Source organism: Peromyscus californicus, unplaced genomic scaffold, assembly GCF_007827085.1.
Source record: "Peromyscus californicus insignis strain IS unplaced genomic scaffold, ASM782708v3 Scaffold_3__1_contigs__length_106647218, whole genome shotgun sequence".
Classification (NCBI taxonomy): domain Eukaryota; kingdom Metazoa; phylum Chordata; class Mammalia; order Rodentia; family Cricetidae; genus Peromyscus; species Peromyscus californicus.
This window is the reverse complement of record NW_026294551.1, coordinates 66,878,280-66,891,932: the sequence shown is the minus strand read 5'-3', so window position 1 is coordinate 66,891,932 and position 13,653 is coordinate 66,878,280. Positions and strand designations below refer to the sequence as shown.

The window sequence follows — 13,653 nt, the reverse complement described above, 5'->3', positions numbered from 1 at the left end:
AGAGAAGTAGAACAAGCCACAGCCACCTCACCTTGCCAGCTAATCCTGTTTCCTCAGACTGGAAGCCTCTGAGTCCTCATCCAGAATGAATCTCAGCTGAATTGCTGCTCCAAAGCCTGAAAGCTTAACCAGCTAAAAAGCTTCTAGTTTCAGGTCTTCATGCCTTAAATAGCTTTCTGCCCTCACTTCCTGGGATTAAAGGCATGAGTCACCGTGCCTGGCTATTTCCAGTGTGGCCTTGAACTCACAGAGATCCATGCCCCTGGAATGCTAGGATTAAAGGTGTGAGTGCCACCATTTTCTAGCCTCTGTATCTAGTGGCTTTTCTGTTCTCTGACCCCAGATAAGTTTATTAGGGTGCACAATATTTTGAGGAACACAATACCACCACATTGCTGTGATAAAACATCATGACAATAAACAACTTGAGGAGAAAAGGGTTTATTTGGCTTACATTTCCACATCACTGAAGGAAATCAGGACAGGAACTCAAACAAGTCAGGAACCTGGAGGGAGGAGCTGATGCAGGAGCCATGGAGGGGCGCTGCTTACTGGCTTGCTCCCCATGGCTTGCTCAGCCTGCTTTCTTACAGAACCTAAGACCACCAGCCAAGGGATGGCCCTGCCCACAATGGGCTGGTCCCTCCCCCACCCATCACTGACTAAGAAAATGTCATACAGGCTTGTCTGCAGCCTAATCTTATGGAGGTACTTTCTCAAGTGAGTTCCCCTCCTCTTCTATGACTCTAGTCTGTATTAGATTGACATTAAAAACTAACCAGCACACAATCCCGCTGGCTAGGACGCAGGAGCTGACTCCTGGCCTCATGTCAGGATCTCAAAATACAGATCAAAACTACTTCAGATTAAAGAGCAGCTCAAGCACCTTCCCTGAGTCTCCTTAATTCATCTAAGTTTGGAGGACCATCTTTAGTTAGGACTTCATGGACTATCAGAAATGAATGAAAATTATAAAACGCCACTCTCTGTAATTGTCAAGGAAGAACATGACAAAAAATGAGGTCCAAAAAACGTTTTCTACCAATTTTAGTCTTTGTAACACCATTTTAGAAATATCTGGACCCTAAAATTGCACTAAGTAGATTTGCTCATCTGGCTGTGTTAATCACTTGACCTGCACAAGCTTGTATGATGCTGTTAAGAAGGCTGCTATGAGGACCTTTTGTTATCTTCATTTTACAGACAAGGGAATCAAAATGTAGAAGTTAGCTACATTTTCAAGAGATAAACAAAACATAAGTCAGAATTAGGATGAAGGTCTAACTCAGAATTAATGTCTAGTCTTCTTGCTTTTATTTTTAAAGGTTTATTTACATGTGTGTGTCTGTATGAGTGTATGCCACATATATGTGAGTGTCCAGGACACCAGAAGAGCACATAGAATTCTAGAGTTCTGGGTGATCATGAGCTGCCTGATACATATGCTGGGACAGACATTGGGTCCTCTAAAAGAGCTCTTAACCACTGCCCCATCACTTCAGGCCATCCTAGCATGAAATCAATCTAACTAAGGAGCAAGAGGAAATAACAAAGTACCTGCTGTGTGTGTGTGTGTGTGTGTGTGTGTGTGTGTGTGTGTCACCATGTACACATGTGTGTTGTGTGTATTTGCTTGTATATGGTGTGTATGTATGTGTGTTTATGTGAGTTTGTGTATATGAATGTATGTGTATGTATGTGTCTCTGCGTGTGAGTATGCAAGTGTCTGTGTGTGAGTATGCATATATGTATATGTGGAAGTGTATATGTGTGTGTCTCTCTGTGTGAATGTGTCTGTGTCTTTGTGTGAGTGTACAAGTATATATGTGTATGGGTGAGTATGTGTGTGGGGTGAGTATGTGTATTGTAGGTAAGTGTGCAAGTGCATATGTATATGATTGAGTGTGGGGGAGGTGAGTATATATATATATATATATATATATATATATATATATATATATATATATATATATGTGTGTGTGTGTGTGTGTGTGTGTGTGTGTTCTAATGGGATATGAGGCTATGAGGAGCAAAGAGCTATAAGAAAAGGATGGAACCAAAACGACTAAGGAGATTCACCAGTATCTTAAGAATGCAGTCCACAATGTGGTTATAAGAGAAGCAAGCTGATGAAAATTCTGAACTTTTTGTTTATCTCTGGTTCTGTTGGATGCTAGGTTTCTCTTTTGAATAATTGAAAGAACCCTGACTAATCTAGGGTACGGTGACTTTTAGAGGAAACAGTTCTGATGCCACAGGTCATCCACTGAAGACAGCTGGGTCAGCCTGTGTCCTGAGAGAATTCAGGATAAAAAACTCCTATCCCATGTGCCAGCTGTTTTGGGCACCAGGAGGGAGTCTACTTCCTCTTCATGTCTGCTTATGTCTACACCCATGCTTATAAATGTAAAACTGCAATTTAGAAATTCACCAAGCTTATGAGAAAAGGGAATAAACCAATCCAAGTGCATGGCAAACCAGTGTCATAATCAGAGTTAGGACCCAGTCACCTTAGAAGCACAGTGTTCTGTCAGGACATCATTGAGGGGAGGACTCTATCTTTAGGACAAAGGGCAGAGCGAAGAAACCCCAGCAATTTTCAGTTATCACACTGTGAATGAAGGCGGGACTGGCCACGCGTATCTGATATAATTACAAATAGATTGTAGGCTAGAGCAAAGCATATTCTAATAGGAGACACGAGTTTCATCAGAGGAGAAATGGGGTGTAAATATGAAATCAGAGAAGTTAAATAAAAGCTGAGGCCTTATAATAGGACTTAGAAGGAACACTTGATAGTCAACATGCGTGTTCTTCCTCTCTACTGTCTTGATGATTTCTGAGCTTTGTCTACTGACAACACTGCACCAGTATAATAATCCCACTGTGTGCCCAGAAACATCTATACCTACACCGTGATATCTCTATATAACATCCTAAACAAAAGAAACCCGATTTCTCTAATACATGCTTGCATCTAGGTTTAGGATAGGAAATATTTTAATGTAAGAAGACCCTAGGATTTCTTGTCAATTCAGAAAGCATGGAAGTGATAACCACTGTGTTAAATCACACATACTCAGGAGAGTTAATGTATGGGCCATTGTAAGTACACTCCAAGGACCAGAAAACAGAACAAGGAAAAAACACCCAATGGACTAAATATACACATTCATAATAAAATCAAATGACAATGTATGAGAAAACTGCATTGGTCAGCACTGGCAGCTGACAGAAGAAAGTTTTAACCATTTTAAAATTGGTAAGTGGAGGGAAAGAAATCAACAATCGTATTTTTGCCCATACATAGTATATAATATGTAATGTAATACATAATATGTAAACATCTCACAATAGCTGATGAATGGGAAATTCTGAAAAATTCTGATGAAACTAAGGCTTTAATTCTACATTACAGAAAAAGGGCAAGAAGAGGATGCACAGGAAAAAAGAAAGAAAGAAAAGTATAAGAAATGTTACTGACATTAGTTCCTCCACAAGCATTACAGGAGAAAAGTAAGAGAGCTAAGGAGAAACTGGATGAAGGACATTAAAATACACAGCAATTAGTTTCGTTTGTTCTTCTTTCAATGTATGTATTCTGGATAATTTGTGAAAAACAGAAGGTGAGAGGAAGCTCACTGTTTTCCCTGTGACCAGATCAATCCCTCTACTGCATTTTCTCGCTAAGCCACACCCAGGTCCCTGCTAGTTCTGGTTACCTATGCAATTACATTTGTCAACTACTGTGTGACTCCCAGCTGTCTTCTCTCTGACATGCCATGAGGATGTGTCTGTGTTCCACAGGTCACTGCCTCTAGCAGCTCAAAGCCTGTTTGGCTCATCCTTTCTATTCAGCAAGTATTTGTGGACTGCATAGATGAGCGGATGACCAGACCAATGAATACAGCGCTGAGCACAATGTCTGACTGAGAGCCAGTGGTTGTAAAACACTGGTTATTGCTGTCATCTGTGCTGTTATTGTTTCTCTGGTGGTAGAGCCCCAGGATAGATGATGAACACACAGCGAAGGGAAGTAGAAGATATAAGAGGAAATTGTTAGCCATGCTCCAAATTCAAGTGAGAAGAGGGAACTGTATGAACTAATGTCTGAGGCAGAACTGTCTGCTCATGACAGTCATTTCTGAGGACACCTGAAAGCTGAGTTATGGAGGATTACACAGAGCAGGTGCAGCACTGCATCTTTGTGTGTGACTTTCTCAAACTCTGGGCTCCCCTGGTTAGAGCAGAATCGCACTGTGGCAGGTGCTGAGTGCATTCTTCCACTCAGGGACCTCATTCTGGGACTGGGAGATCCCTTCCAAGATAGAGGGAACTGTAAATGCACTGAGTTCTGTTAATGAAGAATCAGTCAGAAACACTAACTGCAAATGAACATGAGCTTGCTCCAAAAGCCTCGAGAGCCTGTGGTATTATGGGCTGACCTATAGTTCCATAATGATTCCTTTGTGCAGAAAAAATGAAAGCAACAAATGTGATTTCCACATCCCCTCCCCATCTCAGGCTGCTGATAAAGGAGCTGAAAAAGATTTCTATCCCACCTATGACAACTGGTCTTGGTTGACCACTTTACCAGATTAAAAGCTAGTTGGGCCTGGTGAGAAGCACCTTGGTTAGAGATGTGGGACAATGGAGAGGTTATGGAACCTTTAAGAGGTAGAGCCTAGCTGGAGGACATGGGTCACAGGGAAGGGGTAGATTGCAGAGAGAATTGTTTGGCCTTAGTCCTGACTGCAGACCTGATGTCGCCAACTATCTCATTACCACTCCCATGTAACTGCCTGATACCATGTTGTCCCTGCCATGATGGACTATTTAACTTCCAACCATGAGCCAAAAGATCTTCTCTCCCTTTAGCAATTTTGGCCATAGTGGTGAGAAAAGTTTGTGATCCGATATTTGCTAAGAAGTTTGGGCTCTCTTTCCTTTACTTTTTTTATCTTGGAAATAAGGAATGGTTTGCAAGGACCTTATAAAACATTCAAGGTAGCTGTTCTTAAATTTTTGAGATTGTGTTTTCCTTTGGGACTCCAGTGATAAATGTAGACCTTTCTCAGAAACAAATTTGAATATAAATAACAAGCTTCTGTGGTTATCTCCAGGGTGTTCATTGAATTCCGGTAGCCTGAGCAGAGGCACTCATGTAGCAACAGCCTTTATGGCTATGGATCTATAACCTGGGGTGTGAATGTGTGTGCTTGGAAGATATACATATATACACATGTGTGGGTAGGTGTGCATGCTTGTACACACAGAGACGCCAGAGGAGGACATCAGGTGTTCTGCTCTGTCACTCTTTGCCTTATTTCCTGAGACAGGATTTCTCATTGAACTTGGAGCTAGGCTGGCACCAGCAAGTCCTACTGGTCATCCGGCCTCTATCCTTCACAGCACTAGAGTTACAGGTGTATATTACGACATCTGTCTTTTGATGGGAGTGCTGGGGGTTGAACCCAGATCCTCTGCTTGCACAGAAGGTGCTCTTATTCACTGCTCCATCTCCCTGCCTTCTATGACTATAAATATATATATATATATATATATATATATTTATAGTCATTATTCATTGAAAACAACCATCATGAAAAGTAAAGTAACTGCAAGAGCTGCCATTGCTGCATGAGAAGGAGAGATTATAATTGTGTATCACTATGGTTCAAAGCATGTCAGTAGGCTACTGATACAGTTGGATGTTAATTACTAAATATGTTAAGGGTGGATATGATCTAAGACAGTGTATTAATGCATGAATTATCAAAGAATACATGAACAATGGAGGAAAAAAAAGAAGAGCCAGCTTAGAGAAATCAGAAATACGTTGTACTCATTTGCTGAGGAGAAACTGTCTCTGTGACCATGGAATTCACTCTGCAAGCTTGCCTGAAAAGGAAGTTTAGAAAAAGACAAAAAAAAAATTGTCAAAGGCCAGCAAGATGGCTCAGTGGGTAAAGGCACTTGCTGCCAAGTCTGAAGATCTGGGTTCAGTTCTCCAGGATCCATGTGGTGTAAGGAAGGAATGGACTCTGCAAGTTGTCCTCTAATCCCCACAGGCATGTGTGGCACCCACACTACCCACACACAGTAAAAGCAACACAATAGAGATGAACAAATTACTTAAATTATTTTATAGATCTATACAAGCATGACAGAAAATAAAGAGCTTTCAGGATTCACTGAAGTACTGACTTCTGGACAGAAATAGAGAGGGCAAAGTCACTGTAAGATGCGGAGAGGTCTACATGCAAAGCTCTCATCATAGAAAAGGAAGACTAGAACAGATGTGATGGAACATTACACACTGGCCATCTACACGGAGGGTGGAGCGAACGCCATGCTACAGTCTCCCATTGTCTACATCCACACATCAAGGCAAAACACTGAAAACAGGAAAATAACGTATTGTCCAGTCCATGAGAACATCAAGGCAAATTAATGAAAAGGTGAACATGCTTCCCAAACTGTAAATATCATGAAACATTTGTAGAATATAAGCATCCCACATGTAATTTAATCTCGTTTAAATTCAACACCAAAGGGTGAGGAAGCAGGGTAGCACGCTTTTGTAACAGCACCTGTGTGTACAGGAATAGTCATAGGCTCTACATTTTCAGTGTCTTTCTATTTCTATTTCTCTTTAAAACAACAAGAACAACAAAACATCTCATTTGATTTTTAATTACCTGTTTGGCTGGGTGGGGATACGTGCGCCTGTGAGTACAGTGCCAATGGTGGCCAGGAGATGTCATTTATATGCCTGGAACTGGAGTTTCAGGCAGGTCTGAGCTGCAGGATGTAGGTGCAGGGAACTGGAGTTTCAGGCAGGTCTGAGCTGCAGGACGTAGGTGCAGGGAACTGAACGTAGGTCCTGTACAAGTGCAGCAAATGCTCTAACCACTGAACCATCTCTCCAGTCCCCTCTTTTCATAAGAGTCACCACATTCTCCTCAGACTCTTGGGTTTCTAAGAAGCACCTTGGGATGAAGGTAATGTTGTAAAGAAACACCCTACTCTACATACACTAGCACCCTCTTTGTTATATTAAATATCCTATTTATTTATTTACTTACATTTGTTGCCCGTTTGTGAATATGCCATGGCACTGGTGTTGAAGTCAGATGATAACTTATGGGAATTGTTTTTCTCTTTCCACCATGAAGGCCCTGGGTATTGAATTTGGGTCTTTACTCTTAGCAGCAAGGGCATTTTTTCCCTACTGAGACATATTGCTGGCCCCTTGTGAGCAAAACATATCAAAGATTAACTGTTGTTGACTGCTAGAATCCCATCTCCAGAATTCAGTGAGGGAAGCTTGTTACTTTTGTTATGACTTTTCATCTCTGTTCATGTGACCAAGAGCCCTATTCTGACACACATAGTGGGTAGGTGCTCTTGGTATGACAACTGAAGACACTTCTGCTTCGGTGAGGAGGCCATATCCAGACCTGGGAATTCTGCCATATTATATGGAAGTCATGCAAACTCATCCTCAAAACTCAACCGGGCCTGAGACACAGTTGATCATGACACAGGAAGTTCCTTACTTCTGCCAAGCTCAGGACTAGTTGTATTGCATGTAAATTAGAAACATCCAGAAGCCCTTTGCTAGGTTGAGAGACTGAGTTTTCCTGAGACAATGAAACTGAGAGGTGTAGATATGCTGAACCACCATAGAAGTCAGCATTGGGCTTCCATGGAAGTCAGAATGGAGCCGCCACAGAGTCACTAGACACCAGTGGAAAAACATGGTGGTCTAGATAATGCTACTTAAACCCCTGGGTCTTATAGTGTCTTGACTATTCAGGGGCATCAAATAGTCAATTCCTTTATTGCTCTAAATACACAGGGGGGCCTTTTGTTTTTGTTTTTGTTTTTTTCCAAATTAAAATGTACAAGAATCAAGAATCTCTCCTTTACACCAAGCAATGGAAAACTACTGTTATGTGTAAGTTCCACCCTTGGACTGTCTCTCAGAAAGTTATGCCTGCATCCTAGGAGGTTGTCCGCTACAGACACAGCACTCCTGTTCCCTCTCAGGACTTGGTCTCATCATCACCTAAGGTGATAGAACCGCACCACTCTTCCTCTTCCTCGCCCTGCCCATTCCTGGTCCAGAGTTTCTTGTACACTGAGATGGCAGATCTAAACCATAAACTTTTTTATTCACAAAGAATAGTGTGTTTTCATGTCTGTATGCATGTGTAGGGAAGTGCACATGCATGTGTGAATGCAGAGGTTTGAGGCAGAGTATCATCTTTGGAAACTCTGCCTCCTTATTTTGGAGACAGGGTCTCTCATTGGCTTAGAGCATATTGACTTGCTGGGGTCAGGTCTTTCAGGGAGCCCTAGAGGTCCTCTTGGCTCCACTCCCTCAGCACTGGCACTCCAAACACATTAAACAAACAAACAAACAAACAAACAAACAAACAAAAAACTGGATTCTGGAGGATCCAATTACTCAATTCCTCATGCTTCTGTGGCAAATATTTTACTGACTGGACCATCTTTCCAGCCTCCCACGAAACAAAGCTTAATCTGGATATATCAAAATGACTAGTTTTGTTATTTCTGAGTATTCGTTAGAATTGAAAGTTAATCATCTTTCAGGATCTGTATTAAAGTTAACGCAGATTTTACAACGTGAACACTTGAATGGTGGGAGTGATGGATACATTCCATTTACCCACGAAGGACACAGGCTCACGTATCCTAGAGCATGCTGAAGACAGTTACAAAGCTGAATTCCTTCATTTTTCATCAAATGGGAACAGCTGCTGAGAGGCTTGCAAACATCTAGGGCAGAACAAGAGAAACCTCACAAAAGAACTGTCTTCAGGCAGGAAGTGTGTGAGCCAAGAGCCTTGAAAAATCACCTTAGAGAATAATAAAGCTGGTAAATTCTAAAAAGGGAGGCTGAGTTCCCGAAAAGAGGCAAGCCCAGGATCGCAGAGATGACAATATATATTAGCCTCCAGATGTCCTCATTCATTCAGGTTTTTTGCCAGTTTCACGCACAGCAGAAGATGAACTATCAAACAAGTCCCTAGGCTACGAGGAAACTAACTGCATCGGGAAGAGGGAAATTAACCCAAACCTCACGTTGTGTGACATGCTTTTTCTGGGGAGATGCAACACATATGCACACACACACACACACACACACACACACACACACACACACACACACCCCTGTTCACCCGGATAGGTGATTTATGACAAACCCAAGTAATGATTTCATAATGTTTCACATGGACAATTTCACATGGAGCATTATTGAGTTTCTATTGGGGTTACTAATAGGATTGTGGGTCAGGGGTCACTTACAGGATCAGGGATGACTCAAAAGCAGTTGCTTCATGGAAAAGCTCACCCCAACCAAGCAGACAGCTCATGAAAGCTGCAATCCTGTGGCTTTCTGTACAACTTGCAGGCAGCTGAACAGCTCCAAATGTCTCCTCTCAGCTCGGCCAGTCAGTGTCCTCTCTCCATGAGCTGCATGCTCCTTCTACAAAACTGGGGAGGAGGCTTCTAGAATCTTCTAAGTTTCCGCTTTCCCAGGCATGTGCATTTTGTTTGCCTTCTGAGTCTCTTGATCCTCCCCACCATCCTGTAGGGAATGTTTCATTTTGGAGGAAACTGCCAAACAATGCAATGTGTTCCAAGAAAAGGAGAGGGAAAAACCCAACAAGAAGTGGAATTGATAGGTGAATTCCTAGTGTGGGTTATGGCTGAGATTTAGCCAAAAACTTTATCTCCATCCTTCCTAAGTTCCTCACTTAACATCTACAGAACATAAGATTTTTATGAGCCAATGAGAGTTCTATTAGAGACAAGTTGCTCAAATATTCATATATGGATTATATACATGTATATATGTATATATATAATTTATCAGACACTTTTGAATACTGTGGATGAGGCACCATGTGGAAGGTGCCGCATATGCTCTACAGGCAGAAGGTGTGGAGGTGGGTGGGAAGTAGATGATGCCTGTGTTCAAGAAGTGTACAGACTCCAAGGAAGTTCCTCCACCATATGTTTTACCATGCTAAATAACAATAAATACGGTGCTGTGTTCTAATTTATTCTTTCCAGTAGAGCCACTGTAAATGGCTTTGTCCACAGATCCTAAGAGACCACACAGGTTTGAAGCATTTGGAAATTTCATGTACATGTGAAGGGTAGATATGAAGCATTGACCTCCTATGCCCTTACCCCATACTTTCTTTATGGTTCTTCAATTACAACCCACCCTTTAGTCTTTCTCCTAATTCTTTACCTTTTGCAAAGCTTTCTTTAAGTCTCCCCCACAGATGCCATCCTTCCCATGAGCTGTTGTAACATATTACTGAAACATTTTGGGGGCATGCATAGTACTCAGCTGCTGTGGGAAGGCCTATCTCCTGTGACTGTAAACATTTTATATATTAACCACTTCCCAGAGCATACTAAAGTAAGAGATCCAAGTACATCAAATGAATGTCACTTCTTTCCAGTTTCTTCAGAGTCTTCTCACCAATCAACCCTGTCATCATTGTTATTCAAAAATGGACCTTAAGAAATAAGCATGGAGAATGTAATGCTGTAATAAGAAATAACTAGAACAAACCCAATTAGTCAATATCATGTGAGCTTGTCTCCCATAAAGCATAATACAATACACAATACTCCCATAAAGCAAAATACAAGCCAAAGGAGCAGCTACTGAGAACTATAGCTTGCTTATCAATGATCTCACGTGAAAATATAAGGAATTCTGATAATGTGACCTGTGTAGGGATGTGAAAGAGTTGTCAATGATGTCTGGGAATGCATAGAATCCAAAGCCTTAAGGGTTCAGTCAACTGTCAGAGTGATAAACAGAGGAAGAGGAGGACTAAGCTTTAATGATCTTTAGAAGGTTACTAGCAAGTAAAAGTCAGACATAGGCATATACCAAATGTGTCTCTATCTGTTTTGATGATATTGCATTCAATTTCAACCATAAAAATAAGTAAACCTCACATGCTTGGTGTCTGGTTAGCTTTCATTGTCACCTTGTCATAGCCTAGTGTCATCTGAGGAGAAAGCCCAAGTTTAAGAATTGCCTTGCCTTGTTCAAGGTTGATACGATGGTCTTTGTATTATCTTATGATATTCTAGTGTGTTATGCTTTGCTGTTGTTTCTTAGAAACTTGTTCTTTTCTAATGAGACAGAATGGAAGTGCATCTGGATAGGAGGGGACATGGAGAGGAACTAGGAGGAGTAGAGGGAGGGGAAACTGTAATCAATCAGGATATATTGCATGAAAAATATATTTTCAATAAAAGAGGGAAAAAGAAAACAAATAATTGCCTAAGTCAGATTGGCTGTGGGCATGTCTGTAGGGGTTTGTTCTGATTATTAACTAATACAGGAAGGTCCAGCCCACTATGGGCACCTCCATCCCTAGGCAGGTTCCACCTAGGTTGTATAAGAAAGCTAGTTGAGCATGAACCTGTGAGCCAGCAACTCCTCTATGGTTTTTGCTTTGGGTTTTTGCTTACCTTTCTGCCCTGACATCCCACAATGCTGGATTGTGACTAGGAAGTGTGAACCAACTAAACCTTTTCCTCTCCTACACTGCTTTTGGTCATATCATTTTATCATGCAACAGGAATGAAACTAGAACATCCAGTTATTTATAACCCACCAGGAATACCCTCCAAGCAGGTGGCAGACCTGCCTAGAGCACTTTCCCTTAGACAGAAGCATGTTCTAATGATGGCAGCAGCCAAGCTGATGCCCACAACTGCCCTCAAAGGGAACATCTTAAGTGACAATTCCAATTTATTTTCTTTTACTTGGTCTCTGGCAGAATTGGCCCATGTTAACTGACACCGAGAAAGGGAGAGAGAAGAATGCAGCGGGTCTGTTTAGACCCAGTTCAAAACAGAAGAGCATCCAGAGACAGGCTCACTGGGTTGTTAAATGCTCCTCTGGGTTTGCTCTAGATGAGAGGTTAGATCTTAGGCAGGCCTCTCAGATGGCTGCCTGCTCTCCTAGTTTTACTTTATGGTTGTGATAATAAGGCCAAAAGGGACTTAGAAAGAGAGGGGTTAATTTCATCTTAGACTTCTAGGTAATGATGCGTAACTGAGGGAAATCACACCAGGAACCTGAAGCTTAGACCTTGGAGGAACGTTCTTTACTAGCTTGCTCTCCATGACTTGCTCACTTTGCTTTCTTATATGGGCCAGAGAGATGGCTTTGAGATTGCTTGCTGCCAAGACTGATGACTTGAGTTCAATCCCTGAGACCTCCATGGTGAAAAGAGAGAACAGACTCCTGCAAGTTGACCTCTGACCTCCACACATGCACCAGCACATGTGTAACCACCCTCTGTGATATAGATACACACACAAAATGAATAAGTGTTAAGTTAAAAATCTATGCCAAATAGATTTCACCTCATAGATTTAATAAAGTAAGAATATTAAGTAAGAATAGAATACTAAATTCTAGTCCTGCTGTGACCAGAAAAGGCAATTTATCTTCAGTGAGGAATCTTTAGAGTGAATTCATTACAGAAACTATCACATTGCCACGTGTCACTCTGGACAGAGGAAGTGTGGGAAGTGTTACCATGATCCCAAGGACTGGACTATGTGATTTTCTGTTGGAGACCTGAGGGAACTTGTATGAATCAGACATTGCTAGTTGCTTGTCGAGTCTTCCTTCTGCTGATGGAGTCCATGTAACATGAGCTATTATTTCCTTCCTTGTAATTAAAGAGAATCTCAGTGAAAAACATGAGCAAAACCCTTAGAACATTCATGTGTGTCTGTTCAGAAACTCTCCAAGAAAGGGCAGTCATCACCATGGCCAGACCTCCAGAAGCAGAAACTCTGGAGTCCTGGCCATTCTCCTTTCATGTCCATCCAAGGCTGGGGAACAGTTACAGAACCCCAAGCAAATGATTCAGAATGTTCTGCTCTATAGCTGCACAGGTTTGTGGTGGTATTGTGTTCCCCAAAATATTGTGAACCCTAATAAACTTATCTGGGGTCAGAGACAGAACAGCCACAATATTAAACATAGAAGTTAGGCAGTGGTAGCACATGCCTTTAATACTAGCATTCCAGAGGCAGAAATCCATGTGTTCAAGGATACAGCTAAGCATGGTGACTCAAGCCTTTAATCCCAGAAAGCAAGCCTTTAATTCCAGGGAGTGGTGGTAGAAAGGAGAAAGGTATATAAGGTGTGAGGACCAGAAACTAAAGGCATTTGGCTGGTTAAGCTTTTAGCTGGTTGAGCTTCAGGCTTTCGAGCAGCAGTTCAGCTGAGGGCCATTTGGGATGAGGACACAGAAGCATCCAGTCTGAGGAAACAAGACCAGCTGAGAAGTTGGCCAGGTGAGGTTAGCTGTGGCTTGTTCTGGTTCTCTGATCTTCCAGTTCACCCTAATACCTGGCTTAGGTTTGATTTTATTAATAAGAACTCTTTTAGATTCATGCTACACAGGTTGGATCGTCTTAGGCTATCTTCATAATATACTGACTGTTGAGTGTGGAAACAGGCAAACACATAAATTTTCTATTGATTTTTCAACAAAGAGACTAAGGCAGTTCACTCAGGAAAGGACAAGATTTTCAACAAACAGCACAATAAAAATT

General features: G+C 41.6%; 1 long non-coding RNA gene across 1 annotated transcript in view; it reads right to left on the bottom strand.

The window, feature by feature from the left end:
• LOC128123295 (uncharacterized) overlaps window positions 1-9,714 on the bottom strand; it is a 145,893-nt gene extending 136,179 nt beyond the window's left edge. The window contains exon 1 of the long non-coding RNA XR_008222633.1: window positions 9,343-9,714. This is a non-coding gene — a long non-coding RNA (uncharacterized LOC128123295). The remainder of the gene's footprint in view (window positions 1-9,342) is intronic.
• Window positions 9,715-13,653: the final 3,939 nt, after the last annotated feature.